Source organism: Nuphar pumila, chromosome 16 (assembly GCF_984573655.1).
Source record: "Nuphar pumila chromosome 16, dmNupPumi1.hap1.1, whole genome shotgun sequence".
NCBI classification, from domain to species: domain Eukaryota; kingdom Viridiplantae; phylum Streptophyta; class Magnoliopsida; order Nymphaeales; family Nymphaeaceae; genus Nuphar; species Nuphar pumila.
This window is the reverse complement of record NC_143264.1, coordinates 27058342-27081100: the sequence shown is the minus strand read 5'-3', so window position 1 is coordinate 27081100 and position 22759 is coordinate 27058342. Positions and strand designations below refer to the sequence as shown.

The window sequence follows — 22759 nt, the reverse complement described above, 5'->3', positions numbered from 1 at the left end:
AGGGTTCCGATCGCCGGAAAACCTGCGGCAAACAGCAGCCATCGTCGCTGGCAAAGCTCCGGCTACCTGCTGCCACTGAAGCCCTCCTCGAGCATTCCTGTCACGGCAGCGCTGACGAAGCTCAGCCGACCCTTCTCTCGCAGCGACGACAGTCTTCGATCGCCGGAAAAGTTGCCGAGAACAGGTACAGTTCTTCTTCGAACCTGGGTGAGGAATCGAATAGGGGTTCGATTTCATACGTTGATTTGAGATGAGTCCTGGAGAAACCCCTCTTTTCTTCGATGGCATCTTTGGGCTGGGATTTAAATAAGAGAGAAAAAAAATATAATCAATCGTAAATGTTGTTCCCGTTTGTACAACACGATTAAGCGAGGTTTTGAGAGAGAACTTGTTTCCTCTTTTTTATTAAACCGATATGTTGAGGATTTGGGGAAGGAGGGGAAGAGGTGTATGGAGGTGCTGACCTGAATCTCTATACGGGTGAGTAACCTCACGTTCTTGATTGAAAAGTTGGGTGGCTATTTCCCTCGAGAATAGTGGGGGTGAACCATGGATCGCCCTCCATGGCCCGATTCGTTCTTTTAGAAGAAAAATTTCTGTGCAAGTTAATGAGCCCAACCTAGTCTTTTGCTCCTGTTGAAATCTTTGCGTTTGATTTGCTTTTGCTTTTGCTGTTTCGATTTGGGTTATCAAGCCTCAGAAATCTATTTCAAATTTTATCTTGCAATTGCATACCGTGATGTGCTAAATAGGACAGAATTATTAGGTACACATAGCCGACCTCCACTCTTTTGTACTGTCCCCCATTCATATTTGGTATAACATGTAAACTGGGCACATTTGTTATCATTAGCTCACTGAATTTTTGTTTGTTGCAAAATCTTATTGAGAGTTTGACTGTTTTCATTAATGTGTTCTAAGTTATCCATTTACAGAAGTATTGGTCATCTGTACTGATATTTCAGGTTGTTCATTAACAGAATCTTGAATGGGTTCATTAGTATTTTTCTGTTAGGCAATCTATTGATAGAAGTTGGAATTTCTTCACTGTACTTTTCACTTTCACATTGACAGAATGTTGCACCTCAATCTAATATCCTGTAGCTTGAGGGTTATAAGTAGTGGTGTTATCCCCAACACCATTGTTGTTGGGATCATCTTTATATCTCTGATCTGCAACATTTGGGAAGTCATTGATGACATTGACCGTGTAGTTTCGGTATGATCGGTGGATTTGTAGTCGGCTGGGTCAAAATGATTGTTCACCTAGGGAGATGGGGTTATATGCTTTTTAATATGATGTTCAATATGTGGTGGCATTGAGAGTATTACTAGCTGGACTGGATTGACTATAATTCTAGCTAGGAGGTTGGCGGGTCTGGGATTGTTAAGCCCGACTAACTTCCCTAGCATATGGTAAAGCTTACACTTCTGCCTGGTAATTTTGTAAATATTGTTTTTGCATTTCACGATACTGGTTGTGCAACCATGAATGTGAGCATGACTCAGTTAATGTTGCTTCTTGAACATGTACGCTTGATTAATATGTGAAATTGCACATGTACACTCATACACTCAAAGAAACCATGGATTGGTTAATACCCGTATGTGATGTAGGTAACACACATAGTGAAAATGCATATGAATGAGTAATGACATGCATATGTTTGGGTTTATGATTGCATGAGTGCACATGCTTTTGGCACTTTGGCATAGTGTAATGAGTAAACACTACTTGGTTTTATTATGTGATGCATTGATGGCCTAAATGGACCATCATCGGCCGAGAGAGCCGTGGGTTGAGTTTCTTTCATATATATTTTTGAACTGCATCACTTAAACCACATAAGATGGTTTGGCACATTACTACACTGTTCTAGTTGTTTATACGGGTTGGAGTCCCGTAAGGGTCCTCACAAGGGAGGATGCGGGTTTTCACTTTACTTTTGCATATGGTGTTGCAAACTTAAAGAATTAACTTTAATAAAAATATAATAAAACAGTGTAATATATATTCTGGGATATCTCATCTGGAGTATGAGAATCTTAGAGATCCGGTCTTGGGGAGACTGTGAGGATACAAAAACTCCGTGTGCTGTAATTTTGTCCCCTGAACCCGATATTGAGGTTCTTTCTCCTGGCCACGGTTTTAGGGAGAGTCTGCCACTTTACCCGGGAGTGGTGTGTTTGACACAGCTATTGTTTATGGTACCAAGGAAGTGACACTTGTGGGCGTAGAGTGTCTCTTGTGTCCCCGACATTAGATGTGGAGGTCTAATGTTCCAAAGGTGATTCGGTCGAGGGCTAAGTTGGAACCTAGTAATAAAATACAAATTGTGTGTTAAGCTACCCTGGGAACCTACTTGACCTTGGGGATTGTACTCGTTTGGTGTATCCGCAGGCCACGGTAATTAAAAAGAGGAACTTAAAGTTGCGTGCATTTAATAGGGCATGCATATGAAAATATGAAACTTAAATGAAAGATAACAAAAAATGAATCATGCATTGAACATAATCATGCATTTTCCTGCAATGCACTAGATCATGCATAATTGAATTGTTTTATAAATCATGATAGAATGGTGGGTGTATGTTATTTACTTCCTAAGAAGCATGCTGAAAGATCTTATTACTTAGTTTTTGTCTATGCTCATGCCTTACTGTTTCTTTATGCTTAGCATATGTAACTGGTTGCATGAATGGTTATTTAGATTCTGCAAATTTTTATATCTGCACTCACTCAAATCATTACATGAAATCTTATCCATGTTCTTTGTCTCACCTGGTTTCTTTAGAAGTAGTTGTGCTCAGAATTTCGGTTCTGACACCCTACTTTGTTGGTTTTTCACAGGATATGGTGAACAGTGAGGTTGGACTACTACTGGGGATAGATGAGAGTCATACTTGGGCTTGTCAGCTTCAGCAGGGGACATAGTGGCTCTTTCTTCAATCCTTCTTGTTTGTTTTTTCAGTTGTTACTTTACTTTCAGTCGAATAAAACATTGTCGCTACAATTTACTCTTACTCATAAATAAAGAAATCGTTTTGGTTCTTATGGATGATGGTTGCAAGTTCGTTTGTGGTGATTGGGTTATCCAATGGAAATTGGAACTGTGAGGACCCCAGATCTCTGGGAAGGTTTCCGCATTGAAAAAAAATATATATTCCGCATTTTCTAAAGGTATAATTTGGGGTCGTTACACCGTGCTTGGTTGTTATAATTTTCTTTTGCAAGTAATATTGTCTTATAAGATGTTTTTTAGTGTACATGCATTTCATGAACAACCAAGCTTCATTTGTTTTTCTAAATTTAGCAATACAACAACAACAATAATTACGCCTTCACCCCAAAACAATTGGGGTCGGCGATATGAACCAACAAAGAAAATCATTTTGGGTCTTTCACATGAATCCTTCTCCTTCAATCATTTCTATCCAATGCCATGTCCTCGATGAGGTTCAAAGCATTCATATCCTTTCCTATCATCTCCATCTAAGTCTTCCTAAGCCTACCCCGACCACTTTTAACTAATATACTTTCCCATTTCTCCATCCTTCTAACTGGAGCATCATTAGGCCTTCGCCGAATATGTCCAAACCACCGTAAATGATTCTCTCTCATCTTATTTTCAATGGGTGCAACGCCTACCTTCTTACGTATCTCTTCGTTCCGAATCTTATCTTTTATTGTATTTCCACACATCCATCTAAGCATACGCATCTCAGCTACACTCATTTTTTTAATATGATGTCTCTTGGCCGCCCAACATTCCGTACCATATAGTAAAGCGGGCCTAATAGTCGTCCTATAAAACTTTCCCTTCAACCACAATGGCATTCTACGAACGCACAACACTCCAGTTGCACTTTTCCATTTCATCCACCCAACCTTTATCTTATGATTTACATCTCCATCAATTTCTCCATACTTTTGAATGATAGATCCCAAATATTTGAAACAATCATCCACCGATATTTCTTGCTCACCAAGCTTCACTACACTCCCATCACTACTTCGTTGTTGACTAAACCGACATTCCATATATTTTGTCTTACTCTTACTCAACTTAAAACCTCTTGCTTCCAATGTTTGTCTCCATAATTCTAACTTAGCATTAACCCCAGCTCTAGACTCATCAATCAAAACAATATCATCAACAAACAACATACACCATGAAAGAATCTTAGCAATATTAGCACAAATTTTCATTTTAACGTTACTCATAAACCATGCAAGAATCTTAGCATGGTTACTCTCCCAATCTTCTACTTTTGATTAATGATCTTCAATAGCATTAGTTTGAGCATCTTCTTCTAGAGCCTTTTCATGACCTCCTTCTAGTTTGATGAGCTTATGTTGAGGCTCGGAAATCATGCCCATCACATATCCTCAAAGTTCCTTTGAGGTTGTTCTCCATAGCGGAGGCTTGGTACTATTGAGTTTGAAATAGAGATCAATTTTGTGGTCATACTCCATTTTGAATGAGAAAGAGGGAGAAAGAGAAAGTGTGGAAGAATATGTTCACTTGCAAGCACCACGAACACACGAACACTTTTGGATGATTTCTCACAAACACAAACACTTTATGACCACTCTCCACAAGATCAAGAGTACTATGGCTATGATACCATGTAATGAAATGAGCGAAAGATAAATACGATCCAACTAAGAGCATATAAAAACATAATTCAATATACATAATCACAAGTCCACTAGGGACAATATAAAAAGCCTACAAGGGCTTACAACAAATATAAAAAAAATATAGTATTTTATTGATAATATGCTTAGCAAAAAGTATAACATGAATGAGGACAATGTGTCCCTATTTATACACAAACAACATGAGAGACAAGAGGCCTTGGGAGCTTCCAAGAGCTATATTTATAACCGTTGAGAGCTATCTCATGTTTCCCAACGACTCTATGGCAGTTTACCATAGAGCCCCTCAATACCAAAGGAATTACAAATATAAGAAAACAAAAAAAATGACCAAAATGCCCATGTTGAGCTTTACTTATTACAATAAATATATATATATAGAAAAAGTGGTAGCTACGCATACCAGCGGGACTAGTGGGCCTTGATGGATGATCAGTGCCAAAACGCGCAAAAACACGTTTTGGACTTTTAGCGATAGTTTTGACTGCTGCTAAAGGTCCCAGTGGAAACTGGGACCTTTAGCGATGGTCAAAAACCGCTCACTAAAGGCCCCAGTGGAAACTGGGACCTTTAGCGATGGTCAAAAACCACTCACTAAAGGCCCCAGTTTCTGTTGGGGCCTTTAGTGACAGATTTTTGACCGCTGAAGGGCCCGCTCCTAAAGCCAAAAATGCAAAAAAAATGTGGTTTTTTCAGCATTTTTTTTGTCATCCCAGAGTTACCAGAAACACCTAGGTAAATGGGGAAGCGCGTTTCGAAAGCGCAAAGCGTCACGCTTCCAAAACGTGCAGGGAAGCGCCATTTTTTGGGAAGTGCGCTTTCCTTTTATGGGAAATGTGTTTCCCTTTTATGGAAAGTGTGCTTCCCCCCTTGCTTCCCCCATTTTTTTCAATTTTTTTGTATTTTTTATTTTATTTTTATTTATTTATTCTCTTTTTTCGTTTCTCCCTCGCTTCCTAGGTCGCTTCCGGTTCGCTTACTAGGTCGCTTCCGAGACGATTCCTAATTCGCTCCTAAGTCGTCCCACGCTTCCCGCTTCCTAAAATTTTGAAAGTGCCTCGCTTCCCGCTTCCTCAACTGGCAACCATGGGCCATCCATCACACCTGATATATATATATATATATATATATATATATATATATATATATATATATATATATATATATATATATTCTTTATATTGAGAATATATATAGGCATACTTTAACACAGGCATCCCACTGCAAAAGCACAAAAGTTCTAAATAATATCCACAAATGTTTCATTACTCCACAGTTATGCGGTTATGCAGCGATACTCACCAAAACAGTCATCATCATTCTGATGAATACATACCACTTTTTCTTTTCAAATATGCATTTCCGGGCTAATGTTTTATGAACTATATTTCATTTAAGTAACACTAAAAAAATGAAATTATCAAACTAAAAAGAAACAGAAAGCAGCATAAGGAAGAATAACTTGACAAATCCATTGGCTGAATTTAATTAGTTGATAGGGAACTAAATGGGCAAAGATAACAATTACAATATCCAAAATATAAAAGCAATGCTTGATGATATACAATTGAAAATTTGAAATGCCAACCATTTGACTATCTAGAATAAGAGCTGGTTGGATGAACATTCAAATACAAAAGCTTCTAGCAAGAGGCGTCTCAAGAAATAGAACACTATCCCAAGCAATATAGATACAGGGAGAGCAGGTAACGCTTTCTTGTAAAAAGCTAAGAGCATCAAAGTGACACCAAGGCCTGCGATGATAGCAAGGTAACAAGCATACACAGTCATGAAATCATACATTGCTGCCCGGACAACCAGTACGCTGAAGAATACAAAATCACCTAGACCCAACTTAATAGCCCCAGACGAACCCAACCCGATGCCTTCATCCTCCCCTGCTGGTAAATTACTCGCAATCCTACTCTCCAAATCATCGGCTACTCTTTGTTGCTCGAGCAAGGTAGCCGATTCATCCGTAACAGATGAATTAACAGAAGAACCACCGGGAATTCGAACAACATCACTGATAGTCAATCTCGTCTCCATATTCCCCTCCTGATTGGATTTGTTGGCAGGAAGCAGTCGCCGATTCAATTCTGAAGAATTCTCCCCATCACCACCACTTGATAAGAGATCACCAACAGCGGGATGTAATGTAACCCAGTACCAACATTTCCCCTCTGCTTCCACACTCGCCTACCCTCCATCCGCTCTCCTACAGGGGGATCTCGACAATCCCCTTGAACAATAGCTCCTCAGAACCGCTACCATTAACCGGACGGGCTTCGTATACTAAAGTAGGGATATCTCCATCCCTTGCAATGGCAAGGTCCACCAAGAGCCTCAGAGGCCCAACAGGGAGCAACACAGCAGTCAAGTCATAGACAGAAATGGCTACCAACACTGCCCAAGTGGTCCATTCAGGCAACATAGTGAACCAATAGGCCACCAACATTCCAATAACAACCAAATAGCTCTGTGTGATAAAAATTGGCATATTGAACATGAACACAGACATGACACCAACAATGATGAAATTGAATAGGACAATACAGAAAGTGATGCAATCAACAGGGAAACTGAAATGCTCGATTAAGAAGATGAAAACCTCACCACCCAAGAAGTCCAAAATCACAAAAGCGCAGAAGCCCATGTAGAATTTGAGGAGTTTCGTGCATCTAAAGTAGAAGAGGAGGACGAGGAGGAAGGTGGCAATGGTGACAACGAGAACAAAGGCTAGAGCGTTCAAGATGGCACCTTTGATTTGGTCTCAGAGGGAGTCTGAGGTGGTGTCGGTGTAGATGAGGGTGGCTATGGATGATGATGGTGGTGAGGATGAGGAATTGAGGATGGTGACGACGACGACGACGAGGAACATGCAGATGGAGACTATTCGGATGATTTCTTCACCCAGGCCGTCCAGGACGCTCCTGTTGTGAGTTGGGGAGGTCTCCATGGTTCTCTCTCTCTCTTAGTGGATGTCTGTCAATGACATGTACATTGTAGACGGGTCACATTATTTCGTCTCTCTTTCTCTCTCTCAAAGGCATAGCTGGTCGTTTGAAAATGATTGTGAAGCATTTGGGACATCACATGGCAGTAAGAGTTTGATTGAGATAACTCTCTTAACCACACGTTCAAAAGTGAAATAATTCATATGTTTATATTTTTTTAACGACACATGGATTATAGTTAGCAAAAATAGTTAAAACAAGCTTGATAAGTTAACTTGTTTTGGTTCTTTTGAAGTAATTTTTAAAGCGTTGAAAATTTATAATCATCTACTTTACTTCATCTTTTAAATAAAAAATCAAATTTGATCATTTTGATTATTAAAATACAATAGTGTCAAAATGCAATTGAATTGTACCTTACTTAAAAAATAAAAATTTTACTCAACAAATACTATAACTTTTGAATCTGATATTGGATTGACTTGATTTTTTACTTATTTCAAAGCTAAACTCCTCTAGATTAATGGATTTTGAGCAAGAACCTTGATGATGCAATTTTAAAGATAAAAAAATAAATTTTAAATTAGCATAACTTTGAAATAGAGTAAAAATGCTAAATTTTCGCATGACTCGGACGTAAAATGACTCAAAATTGAAGTGTCTACAAGATGTTACGCAAATGAACGGCATGGTCCTCTAGGGTGTTAACTAGGAGAAGGATGGATTTAGAGGGTTTGATTGAGAGCCCAACAGGACCTTTAAATTCCTCTAAGATAACCTTAAACCTCAAATACAGGTACATGATGAAAATTGCATCATGTGCGTAAACTAAAGAGTGAGTGCAAATCCTGCAATTTTGGAATTTGAGAACTTCAATCTCTCTATTACTCATTGCAAAATCCAACCTTTGAATAAGACATTCCATGATAGAGAGGAACAAATAGGGCGACAACGGATCCCTCGTCGTAGCTCCAACTATTTATGGGACATATCACTGGGTAGGAAAAAAAAAACCAAGCTAGCTTGAGCTGTTCTCAAGTTCATCCATGAAAATAAATGAGTCAAGCTTGTACACAAGTCTAGGCTCGATCAACATAAATGAGCCGAGCATGATCAAGCCACTAAACTTGATAAACCTCGTACAGCTCATAAAGATAGTATATATAAAATATGTTTGCAAACATATAAACAGTAGTAAGTGCTTTTCTAATGGTTAGGCTTTTGACTTTTCTTTGAAAGGTCATGGTATCAAATATTCTGCCATTACAACTTTTCAGGTTGGGCATAATATCTCACCTCTTCAAAAGTGAATGATAATTTTTTTTTTTTTTAACTCTGGTAAAACTTGACTCTGACTGGCACTCAAAACCGAGTCAAGTCTGGACAAGGCTGTTCCAGCTCGGCGAGCTCCGAGCTTGAGCCAAGCATGAACAAGGGTGTTGTTGAGCGAGCCGAGTTTGAACAGCCTAGGCTCGGCTTGAACTCGGTTCGCATGCACCCCTATCACCGAGCATACCATTCACTAGTATTGTTGATTTTATGGTGAAAACACAACATCATGTGGTCTATCCACTCCGGCTGAAAACCAAGCTGACTCAAGGCTTTATGCAATAAGAACCAATTGACCCCGATCAGAAGTCTTGGCGAGATCAATTTTCATGCAAACCACTGCATAACTTTGACTTTGAAGATAATCAATCACCTCAATGAGCAAGCAAGATGTCTTGAATCATGCAACAAGGTGCCCGGGGTCATGAGAAATAACTCTAGTAAGAATAGGCCGCATCCTAATGGCCATGATTTTGGATATGGCTTTATACAAAAAAAAAAAAAAAAATGCACAGGGAGATTGGTAGAAAATCCGATAGACTATTAGCACCCACTCTCTTTGGAATGAGCACTTTATAAGTTTGGTTGACTCGACGCACCAATTTACATTTACCCTTGACAAATAACTCCTTAATGGTGAGACAAACGCCCCACCCTTAAGATGTTCCAAAAAATGCTGGTAAAAGCATCTTGGAAAACCGTCAGGGTTCTATCTCCATCTGAACTAGAGATGGCTTCCCTGACCTCCTCATCAGACACTATTGACATCGTCAACATCTCATTCTCTCCCGGTTTAACCATCGGTGAAGAGAGTGACAATGTCTCCGCCGTCTTGTCGTGTCCCTAGTAGTTCTATAGGCTTGCCTAATCCGCATCCTAGGCATCGCAAGGTCGGTAAAAAGACCTTGACAGTCTGCACCTTTATCAGATAAGAGGCCTTGGAAATGTACACTTGACAAGTGGATTGGAAAACTTCTGCCTGCCCCATCCACCACTAGCCTTGAAATTAATGTTATTCTTCTCTCTGGTGCCCATTCACCATGGCATGGAAAAATGAAAAACATCCATGGTCTGGTGACGAGGGTATTATGATCTGAGGTAGTTCTCGACTCCAGCTTAAGGGAAATCTGGTTACCCAAGATCTCTAAATAACATCTATTGATGAAAACCTAATAATATATAGTATTGATCCACTTATCCGATTGTTGGTCCAGGTGAACATCCAACTCTGGTTTGAAATCTCAATTAAGTCATTGGCCTCAATTAATGCATCGGGTACTATGAGAGACTAGGGACCATAGTGTTGGCATACGTGCGATAAAGCTCGAGCTAAAACCTTGTCTGTCTATAAAATGAGGTTGGGTGTACCCCAACCCCAACCCAGGGGTTGGCAGGCCAGTCCATTGATTCATTGGAAAAAAAAAAGTCTCCATCAAGAACCAAGCCAAACTCAGATCGTTTATAACAAGGTCGGGTTGCACCCAAGCTAGATTACCTTAGATCGACCAGTGGGCTGAGCTTAAAAGGAGCCCATGCGGGTCCCGGTTATCCCCAAACTCATAGCCTTTTGTCATACCACCCTTGCAATACCGCTACTAGATATCATCGTTTCAATCAAATTTGTCCCTGTCGATAGATTTAGCATGGTCAATTTAATAGGAATCGACCCTTGAAACATGTTTCTTGATGAAAATATGGTATTTCAAGTCATAAAATTTTGGTGTTTTTAGTTGTTAATTACTATATAAACCCTATAAGTTACATCTATAAGGTCAGATTTAATCAAAACAACTTACAACAATGAGATCTTAGGAGTAGTATGACCAAAGGGAATGATGATAAATGGAACTCATTTTAAAAGAAGCTCAAGCTAGTTTTGGCATCTTGCCCGCACTGTACGGTGCATGACCATGACAAATTCTAAGCCCCCGCCCCGATCGAGAAGCATTAATGCATGGCAATTCCCGCTCCTTGGGAGGTACCAAATAAATGACCCATGGCGTTCGAACCCAAGACTTTGCAACTATCTATCTATCTATCTCATTCGACTAAGCAAATTGATGCAGGTTATCCTCAACTTTTTTATACAAGAGGCATTAAATTAAAGATTTTAAGAGCAAATCTTAGCAAGCCAACTTTATTTTCATCTTACAAACTGATACCATAATTTAGTAGTTGCATCCCTTTTAACACATTATTGTTTTTTTGGGGTACTTTATACATACAATAGGCAATGGTGAGTTCACTGATCTCTCAAGTAGTTTTGCTGAGCGTAGAGGGGACCGAGTCAGTTTTCCTTTTTTGTGTGCAGAGGCTTCGAGAATTGATGTCTGAGGAAGTTATAACTTCTCTGTTATCAATCGAATTCCTGTAGCTTGCCCATGATCATAACTCTTGAAGCAGAAACAGACATCGATTAGATCTCCACTGACGAACAATCTTATCAGTGTGGAAGCATTTGCACTGCTGAAAGGAAGCCTAGAAGTTGTGCCCATAAGGTACAACTCTGTTTTGAGTGTGAAAGTGTCTCCTTTTGCTACAATCGGGATGCTGCAAAGTAAGCAAAAGAGCAAGTAGACAAACAGGTCTATACATAGAAACCACATGCAACTTTAGTGACAAACCTTGCAATATTTTTCGAACAAGAAAGAATATATGCTATGGAGAAAATTGTGATATTTTGGTAAATGCTAAAATCTCTCGTCACAAAGATTTTCCATGATATATTGGAATTACTACCTATATATATATATATATATATATATATATATATATATATATGTCACAAAGATTCGTGGACTCCAGGACATGAGATGTGACCCCAAAGGGGTTAGCATAGTAGGAGTGGGCCTCAGCTATCAGACGAGCAGTTGGGGTTTGACTCCCATGCACGCTACCCCCTTGTGTAAACCAAAACCCAGCATAGGCCCAGGGGAGTGAGCGTCCTAACCCTGGCATTTTATGTCGTCGGGCTAGTGACGCCAACAGTCACGGATGCGGTCTCCCCAAGGCAAAATATGGAAAAAAAAAGGACATAGGAATTGACTCTTAAGTTTGGATTTTTTTTCATATATGGGAAATGAGGAAACAAAAAATTGAAATATTTTTTAGCAATAAATTTTTTGATAATTTAATATTTAAAAATACAATTTTATTGAAATATTATTAAAAAATAATCAAGAAAACCGTTTCAAAATCAGCATGTCCGCACATGTTTGCTTATGTCACCAGGGACACGCAGCCAAAATGGTATGTCCCTGTGACATAGATCACTACAAGCTTTACTGCTGAAAACAAGTGTATTGCAATTCTATTGTGAAGAACACAAATTTTTTTAATGGTGTTCAACACTTGTGTCATTGTGGGGGCAACAAATTACTCGGCACCAGCAAAAGCATATGAGAGATGGTATGGAGCAATGAATAACTTGGACTTTATACTGGATTCTTGAGCATAATGGTGGCTCCGATTATTGGTATGATCAAATTTAATATAATCATATTACATAATATAGGCAGAAGATTCTTGTGATTATCATCTAGAATGTCTAAGTTTGCATTTGATCAGTATCAAAAATTTTATTATATCCAAAATTCAATATATGTAGCATATTCTATTTAATAATCTCTAACTGTATTGGTTCCATGGGTATGATATCTAACCTGAGTATGTACTGTATGACATTCATAATGTGGTAAGAGCATACCATACATATAGTTAACTGATGAGGTTCGGTGACAATACAGACACAGTGCTGATGAAGAATGAGCTCCCATGTAATTGGTGCAGCATCAAGAAAACTGAAACAATATAGTATATGCCAAGTGTTATAACTTACTGCAGTCTGATGGTGGGGGCCACTCCTGGATGGTCACCTGTCTAGAACTCAAGGGACCTCCCCTCGGAGCTGCTGCTCCCATTCTTTAAGGAGACATCTTTAGCAAGCCTATCACATGTAACTAGCAGTCAAGACAGTATAGGAGATGTTTCGACTACTCGGTTGATCAGTTTTGGCTGTTTTAAGTCACGAGGTCCTGCTTGGTTCACCCAGATAAGGACTTCAGTTTCATGCCACATAGTTCCAAGGGTCTGTTGTTGCAGAGGAGCCCTATATTTTCCCCTCTATGCCAAGGACTGCATTTAGAGAAGGTATAGAAATTTGTGCCCGATCATATGCATAAACCTTATCATAAGTAGCTATGGTTGTTGTCAGCCGATCATGTGCATAAGTGTATATACGTTGTTGTCACCCGATCATATGTATGAACCTGATGATAGGTAGCTATGGTTGTTGTCGGCCGTTCATATGCATAAACCTGATCCTAGTCTGCTGATCATATGCATAAAATTGACCATAAATAGATAGTTTGCTGATTATTACATGTATAAACCTTATCATAGTCTATTGATCATATGCATAAAACTAATCATAAATAGATGTTTGCAGTTTGTTGATCATATGCATAAAACTGATCATAAATAGATGTTTGCAGTCTATTGATCATATGCATAAATCTGATCTTAAATAAAACATACATGTTTGTTGATCATAAACTTGATCATAATTTAATAGTTTGTAATCTACTAATCATATGCATAAATCTGATTATAATTGGATAAGTCTGCAAGTTTTTTATATACATGTATATGTGCCTAGTCAAATACACATTCTTTTTATGTTGTGAATATGTATTGTGAACATAAATTTGTGTAACTGAGTGTGTTTTATGTTCACTGAAATTTGACAATGACATGAATTATTTTTTATATTTATTAGTGGTTGTATGTGAACCATTGTGGAGCCTATGTAAGTTAGAAGCATGTGTTGCTCATGTGCTATTGAAATTGTTTATGCCTTGTAAAATAATTTTTTTAAAATTAATTACATTGTTGAATTGTTATGGCAAGGGTTCGAAATTATTATTGCATATGGATTTGCATAACTGTTCTTGTATAAAGAACTTATAATTGATTAAAATGGTAAAAGAGACTAAACAGTGTAATAATGTTCTTTCTTGATATCCCTTTTATAGTGTAAAATTTTTGGATGACGATTATGAGAGATCATGAAGATACTAAAACTTTATGTATAATTGTTGTCCTCAAGAACCCGATGTGAGGTTCATGTTCTCGGCCACGGTTTTAGGAAGCTTTCAACCACTTTGCCTATGGGTGATGTTGTTCACTTAGCTATAGTTATTGATATACCAAGAAAGTGACGTCAATGGTTGAGGATTTTCATTAATGTCCCAATATTAGGTGAAGATTCCTAATGTTATGAAGGAAGGTGAGGATTCTTGATATCGATCAGGGAACAAGTGTGGGACCCAATAATTAAAACAAAAATTATGTGTGAAGCTATAACTGAAAACTACCTTTAACCTCGAGAACTTTACCCAGTTTGAGTATCCACAGGTTTCTAAGAAAAAATGAAAATTAAATTTATGTGCATTTAGTAGAGACATGTATGTGAAAACAACTTTTATAAATAACTTAAGAAGTTATTCATGCATGTGTATTGTTTTATGCATCCTTTACTATTCAGCAATAATTTCATGTATTTTTTAATATTTGATTTAGCATGATGTTGTTGAATGTTTGAATGATAAATTACTTCTTGTAACGCCCCAAAATTTTAACCCTAAAATTTCAAAGATTTTTTTTTTAAACAGTGAAAACAACACTTTTTCTTTGAGTTAAATATTCTAGGTAGCTTACAGTACAATCAATCATCATAACTGAATTAAAATGTGAACATTAAGATTTAATTCAATTTTAATAATTTAAAATACATATCAAAGTATTTTGATATCAATAATTATTTTTTCAAAACTATCCCCGAGAAAGGAAAAGATTGGCTCTCGATGCTGCCAAAGCATTTTGCATCCACTCTGCAATTGCATATTATAATTTACCTGAAAGTAAAATGGGTCAAACTCATGAAAGCTTGATAGAAAATAACATACTTTCAATAAATGTATAATATCAGAACACATTCAAACACAACCTCATATATCACTCACGTAACACACATATGAGCAATCAATAACATAAAAATCATGCTAATAATTAAAATAACAGGTCAGTTATATGTGCATCCATTCATGCTAAGTTTTGCATCAATACTAATTATGCATATGCATAAACATTTACAAAATGCATGAACACACACAATATATATGAACTTACCATTTTACTATTGTGAGTGCTTCATGCATGAATAAGTTCTTATCTTTAATTATCATTTTCTTGCTTAAATGGTGCATGACATGTTCTATCTGTATGCAATTCACCATCTAGTTTTAAATAATTGTATCTTATTAACCTCCTTGATGCCCTAACTGTACATAATCCAGAGAGGGAATATAATTTTATAGAGAGTTCTCAACTCCTGCAATCCCGATATATCAGATTTTCCTCATGAGTCTTACCTACCACACCGTGAACAAATCATGATAGTTCTCTCAGTTACTGGTCTTGTGGATGGAGGACAAAAACAACTTTTTGTGCTAAGCCAAATATCCTACATAATCGTCAGTATCATGCTTACTCTCTCAATAAGCCCCAACAGAATTAATTTTATTTTGATTTCTTAATTAACTCTTTTGTTAATCGTACCAATACAAACATGCAACCACATTCAAGATTCAAATGCAATAATATTCATGTCACTCTATGTGTAACGGCCCCAACTCATACCACTGAAAAATGCAAAAAAAAAAATGTAAGAACCATTGCAAAAATATTTCCAGAGACCCGGGGTCTTTACAGTTCCACTCACCATTGGATAACTCAACCAACCACAAGGGATCTTACACTTATCATCCAAACCATAACAAACTAAATTTTATTAATTAAGAAATAATAGTCACGAGACAATTGCATTAGAAATCAGAGTGCATAGACAATTAAATGTAAGAAAAAAATAAAGAAAAGCAGAGTCACGCTGTCCATCTGTGAAGTTGTTTAGCAAACGTGTAGCACTCATAGCTCTTCTAAAAGTGAGTCGCTTCACTGATCCCCTACGGTTGTGAAAACCATAAAAGTAGGTGTGTCAGAAATATGAGGAATTCTGTGCATGAATCCCTTTAATGAAATAAATGAGCATAAAAAATATAGATAAGATTCATGCAATAACTTAGAGGTATGCAATTATGACAAATTCATAATTCGATTAAGCATTCATGCATTAGAGATAATTATTAAGCATAAAAAAATATTTAATAAATAACAGTGATCACAATTTAAGCAATACAATCATTTAACATGCATTACGGAACAATAGTATGCATTCACCAACATTTAATAGTTAGGAAAACAGGTAAACATGCATGATTTAATGCATAGCAGGAATATGCATGGCTTCAGTACAATGCATGAGTAAATTATTACCTCTTATTAGATTTTTTTTTTCATATGCATGTCCCTATTAAATGCAGATAATTTAAGTTTCTCTTTTTAATTATCGTTGCCCGCGGATACACCAAATGAGTAAAATCTCCAAGGTCAAGTTAAGTTTTCAGGGTAGCTTAGCACATAATTTGTATTTTATTACTGGGTTCCAAACTTAGCTCTCGACCAAAACAACCTTCAGAACATTAGACCACCCATCTAATGTCAGGGACACCAGGGATCACCCATCCACAAGTGCCACTTTTTTGGTATACCAAAACAACAGTTGTGTCTACACATCATCCCCAGACAAAGTGGCGAAAACTCCCTAAAATCATGGCTAAGAGAAAGAATCTCAATATCGGGTTCAGGGGTAATCAATAAAGCACATATAGTTTTTGTATCCTCGTGGTCCCCCAAAACTGAAACTCTAAGATTCTCATTCTTTCAATGGGAGATCTCAGAATATATATTACATTGTTCTTTTATTTTTATTAGATTATTATTATCTCATTTCTTTAATTTGTAATTCAGCATGCAAACAAAGACAATAACTCACATATTCTTCTACGAGAACCATCACAGGACCACCGCCCGCAGAAAAGCATAAAACAGTGCAAAATATTAATGTGATTTTTGCGATGCATTTAAACAAGTAAATCAAGAGCAAACTAAAGCTCAAGGCTCTCCAGGCCTACAATAATTCATATTGATCATTGATTCACCATATGCAAAAACCTTATAAATATGTCATATATAAATTACATGCCTTCCAAATGCACATTCATATATGCAAATCTTTAATTATGCACATGATACAAAAATATTCATATGCATGTTTTATTTTATTTCATATGTTAGTGACAAATACAATCTTTCATTTAATGCTCATCTTTAAATCAACTTCATACTTCCATTCATTACACATACTCATGTCAATTGTATACTTGCATTGCAAACACATATTCATATCAAAGCATAATTTTCTTAAGTGTACATACCCTGTTAATGCATGCTTCTTTTTTAATATGCATATGCATATCAATGCATAAGTTCATCAAGTGTATACATAACTATCAATGCAATGTTTTCTTTTGAATATGCATTTACTTGTAGATGCATGTTTTCATTAAGTTTGCATATGACTATCAATGCATATTTTCATTAATTTTGCACTTACCTGTCAATGCATGTTTTTATTAATAAATCATTTCATTTAAAACATAGGAATGCTCATGCCATCATTTACATGTTACAACTATAAATTTCACATATGCACATGTATGTGCAACAACTATGTCATAACCTTTTAATTAAGCATGATGTACTATTATGCCAACATACAAACTTTTTATTCCTTTACACGCATACAGTTGATCCCAATTTTTGAGTTTTACATTTGAAAAAAAAATAAATCACAACATATAGTTTTTTTTTCAAATCTGTCCAAACTGAGCCCAGCCGATCCAGTCGATTGGGGCTTGACCTCAGCCCAACCAACCAACTAATTGAGCCCGTTCTGGGCCAGTTGCCCAGCTGACAATGAATTTGTTGGGGCCCAAGTGATACAGAAAAAAAAAAGAAATCACTTCTGTTATACTTCTCTTTTTTTTATTTCGAAAGTTGCCCGACCGAGCCGCACTCAGTTGGGTTCAGCAAAGTCGGCTGGTCTGGCAAACCAGGCCAGCTGAACCCAGTTCAGCCAAGCCTGACAGGCCGACCAGAACTTGAAGTGGGCCTGGTCGGTTGGCCAGGTCCAAGCAAGTTAAATTTAGGTGACTAGATCCAGACAAGTCAGACCACAAAGAATTGAATTTGGAAAGAGGTTCAGACAAGATCTAGCTTAAACATGTTGGTTTGATCATTGATCACATCAGCTCAAAGACATAGAGTTAAGTAGGTTGAAATTAGTTTATCATTATTCTTTCTAACAAGCTCACAACTTATAACACATATTACAACAATATTGGTTTCACTAATAGAGGCTATACTATAATCGGACATCCGATTATCTTGGTTCTACCATTTTATTAAACAAGAAATAAAATATAGGGAAAAAAAACTAAAAACAACAAAGGGAGCAGTAACTTGATTAGATCGACTGATCTAGAATGTGCTAAACAAGTATCAAAATGATTGAAACAGGAATATCCTCCACCTAATATTATGAAACTGTCAGTAAGTTGAGGGAGCAATTACAATATAGTAGACAAACAAAAGCACCAAAGGCTAACCACAACATGCAATACAAGCAAAAAGAGAACATCAACACAACAGAAAATGCTAACAAGGTGCAAAGCAATTAGAAGTATGCAGCTAAACTATCAGCCTATGAAGTTTCTTGATGAGAAACCAAAAAAAATAGGAGTTGGACAATATGATCGCACATGACGTCAACTTTATGCCTATATTTTACATCAGTTAGCTTATGCATTCCCTTCCACCTACATCAGAACCTAGAAATTCTTCGATCAATACCTACATGAACAACCAAGATGTAGATTCTTACATGTACTAAATCTGGGCCAGATTTGTGCATGTTACAAACATGGTGAATCTGTCCCGATTTAGGGATCCACAAATACAAGCATCAATATATATATATATATATATATATATATATATATATATATATATATATCCAAAATAAACTTTAAAAATGAGAAACATCAAACCTATATTAGAGTAAATATCCAGATTTGTTCTTCCACGTGGATTCCTACTAAATTATTCCATAAAAAATGAAATTGTATTCTTTTTCTCATTTGAAATCAAAAGAAGAACCCGTACCTTTGTAAAAATTGAAAAATAATGAGAAGCAATGGTGGAAAATGGGCTGGATGGTTGGAAAAGAAGGTCCTCCTTCTTCTTCCTCCTTCTTCCTTCTCTCTCTCTCTCTCTCTCTCTCTCTCTCTCCCTCCCTCTTTCTTACTTTCTCTTCTCTTTTTTTTTATATATAAAGAGGGTGAGAGGGGGTGACACCCCCCCCCCTTCTCTAGCCCTTTCTAAATGGGCTGGAGAGAGTGAGTTTCTAAAAAAATTGAAACTCCTCTCTTGTTTCCAAAAATTTTCCAACTCCTCCATGTTGACTTTTCTAAAACTTTCCAATTCTTTTAAAACTCTCTCTTAATACTTCTTAAGCCTTCTTAGGTAAGTAGGAGGACTCTTTTAAAAAGTCCTACTCATCCCTAAACCAATTTATCAGAATTAATAAAATTTAATTTAATAATTAATTAAATAAATTTCAAATTTTCAAAGTTAGTTTAATTACTCGAGGTGTCTTTTTAACCCTAACTAACTTTATTTTAAAGCTTTAAACTGAATTTAAAGCTAAGATGTTTTTTGACATGGATTTGGATCCGGATCCAAAAATCCAAACCCATATCCAAAATAAAATTGGATTGAAATCTGAATCAGACCTAGATTAAAGTGGGTCTTGAATCAGATCCAAACCCATATTAATTCAGATCATATTCATCAGATCCAACCCGATCCAACTCTAGATTCATTTCGATAAACTGCTCAATTTTTTGAAAAATTATGATTTTCGAGCCAACCGAAACTCGAATTCAGGATAGCAAAATATTGTTGCGCTTAAAATTTTAAGACGCATCCAACGACATATTACACAAATATCAAATTCTGAATTTTGCCAAAATTTTGTTTGAATTTCACTTAAATTTTAAAGTTGAAAGTAAAAATTTTTATCTTGCTTCTATTGGCTCATTATGACCTTGTCAATGAGACCTGGGCCAAGCCCAAACTCAAAAACATCGGTCTAAAATTGAGGCTCGAGCAATTTTTCTCTCAGACTTAGCCAAATTTTTGACAAAATATAAAAATGATTAGGTGTGAAAATGTGTGATATTATACTATGCATATTTTTGATTAGTCTCTACCATAAAATTAATACAATAATGCAATTATTATGTATTTACATAGTCAAGGTAGACTAATCATTGATATTTATGCATGCGCAATTCAATCAATAATGAAATGCATTCATTTAACATGTATATCAGTCCAATATCTCATTTAAGCATCAACAAACATGATATAAAAAGTAATATAAAATCCGACATTAATATGTCATATTGTATTGTTCGGATCCTTGTTAATCCGATTTTGAAAAATCAACCAAAAATCTTAGAAACTGAATTTAACTCTCAAAATTTTACTAGGATTGCCTCATCATCTTAGGAACACAGTCCAAAAAAAGAATTATAAAATTCATTGTAATAAAATCAAGAAAATTTAAGGACTGAACCCTGTTAAGAAAAAATATCAGACAAATCCTATTAACTGCAGAAATTTAATCCGTTTTGAGCAATTTTTTAAGATTTACAAAAAAAACTTTTGACAAAATTCTTTTTACAGAATCTTGTTATACATGTTTGTGATCGTTTCAAAAAATTTCTTCTTTTTAGGAAGAAGTCTTGCAAGGTCCACTTGACCTTTTGAAAAAGATTTTTTTGAAAATAATTTCCCTCCATTTTTAAAATATGTAGGAAAATTGGGAGATAGGGCTCGCTCACTGGTACAAGGTTCAACCATTCCTAGCCCATTTACGAGGGGTAGTTGAACCAATGATCGAATTTATGCCTTTATTTTGCCTAAATTTGCCTTAAAAATTATTCTAAATCCTAAATGTGCATATAATCATGCTTGTGCTATGAATTTTCAGTTAATTTTGAAAATATGGTGCATGCTTTGAAAAATTTGCTTTGATTTGAAAATACTTTAAAAAGATTTAAAAATTGAATTTCCAAGTGATTTCGAAATCGAGTTGAAAATATACTTTTGGAAAATTGTTTGGAAAATATCCTAAATTTGACTTGAAACGATTTGAAAATTTTGATTCTTGTAAAATTATCCTGAAAATCAATGTAATTGATTTGAGATGATTTTGAAATTGAAAATTGAATTTAAAATTGAATAAAATTAAATCTGAATTTGAAATTAAAATTGAAGTTGAAATTAAAATTGGAATTGGAATCATTTTGAAATTGAATCTGAATTGAGATTTAAAATTAAAATTGAAATTAGATTTATCTTGAAAGTGAAATTAAAATTGAAATTTGAACTTATTTTGAAAATTTATTTGGAAAATATTTTAAAAATGATTGAAAATAAACTTGGAAATTATTTAAAAATGTATTGAACTAAAATAAAAAATGTTTTGAAAAAGATTTGAATAAACTTTAAATAAACTTGTTAAAATGAAGATAAGGCATTCTAAGTTGATGAAAAACATTTTCAATTTATGAAATAAATGAATTATATTTGAAAAATAAATTTTAAAATGTTAAAATGCCCAATTTAACTTCATTTTAACAAAAAATAATGCTTTTTATAAAATCGGTTTTGAAAAATGCAATGAATGAAAGGTTAAATGATCATAGAAATTTATGAAAATTGATGTGGAGATCCCTAACAACCTTAAAAACACTCTAAAATTAAAAAATACAAGAAAAAATTGAAGAAAAATCTGAAATAAGATTTTTTTATCCAATTAAAATAAGAATTTATAAAACCAGGATTTACAAGAGAACCTATCAAAGCATTTCGGGTGAATGAGGGTCTAAAACAACTCAAATCATGCTCAAAATGAATCCATAAATTTTGAACACATCATAAAAGCATTTTATTTTTACAGAACTTCAAAATCATTTTTAAAATTTGAGATATGAATGAAACATCAAAACATTAATTTTAGAAGCAAGAGATTGAATTTTAGCAGACAAGCTTTTGTAATTTGGGTGTTTCAAAGGCTAAACCGACTTAATTTCTCTCACATTTTTGGTAAAAGTTGTTCAACACAATCCAAAAACAACTCCAATTTACAGAAATAGAAAATCAATTCTGGTTTTAAAATTGTGACTTCAAAAAGTCATTGTTTCATCTCAGGAAATGAACCTCTTACATAACATGATGTTCTGTAACCAGTTCCCATTTTTAGCCAAATTAAAATAGCAAATGAGTATAAAAGTTTATAAAAATTGACTGGGATACACTAGACACAAAATGTAAGAAAATCCTTTTTATAGATTTTGAAAATGATTTTTTATTAGAGAGATCTAATCTAAACAAAATGAGATAAAATCTAAACAGTGTCTAATGATACAAGATAACTAGGTTCTGATTTTTGACCCAAATGGAATATGAAATGTTCATGGAAATGGCTAAACATTTGCATAGGTAAATTAGACATGCATAGGAGAAAAAATCATTTTACATATCTAAAAAATAGTCTCTCGTTGCAGAGATCTGATCCAAACAAGTTGGCTCAAACTTTAAGCAAAGCCTGACAAAGAAAAATGACAGGGTTCTAGTTTTTTATCTAAATGAAATATAAAATGGCAATGAAATTTTTTAACAATTGGCATGCATAAACTAAACATTTCAAGAAAGAAATTTC

The 22759-nt window shown here is 35.6% G+C and overlaps 1 pseudogene across 1 annotated transcript; it reads right to left on the bottom strand.

Moving 5' to 3' along the window:
• Nucleotides 1-6140: 6140 nt before the first annotated feature.
• LOC149813123 (presenilin-like protein At2g29900 pseudogene) lies at nt 6141-7184 on the bottom strand (annotated as a pseudogene). The gene is made up of 2 exons (XR_016428361.1): nt 6900-7184; nt 6141-6862 (listed from the first exon to the last, which is right to left on the bottom strand). The product of XR_016428361.1 is annotated as a presenilin-like protein At2g29900 pseudogene (transcript).
• Between the last annotated feature and the right edge of the window lie 15575 nt (nt 7185-22759).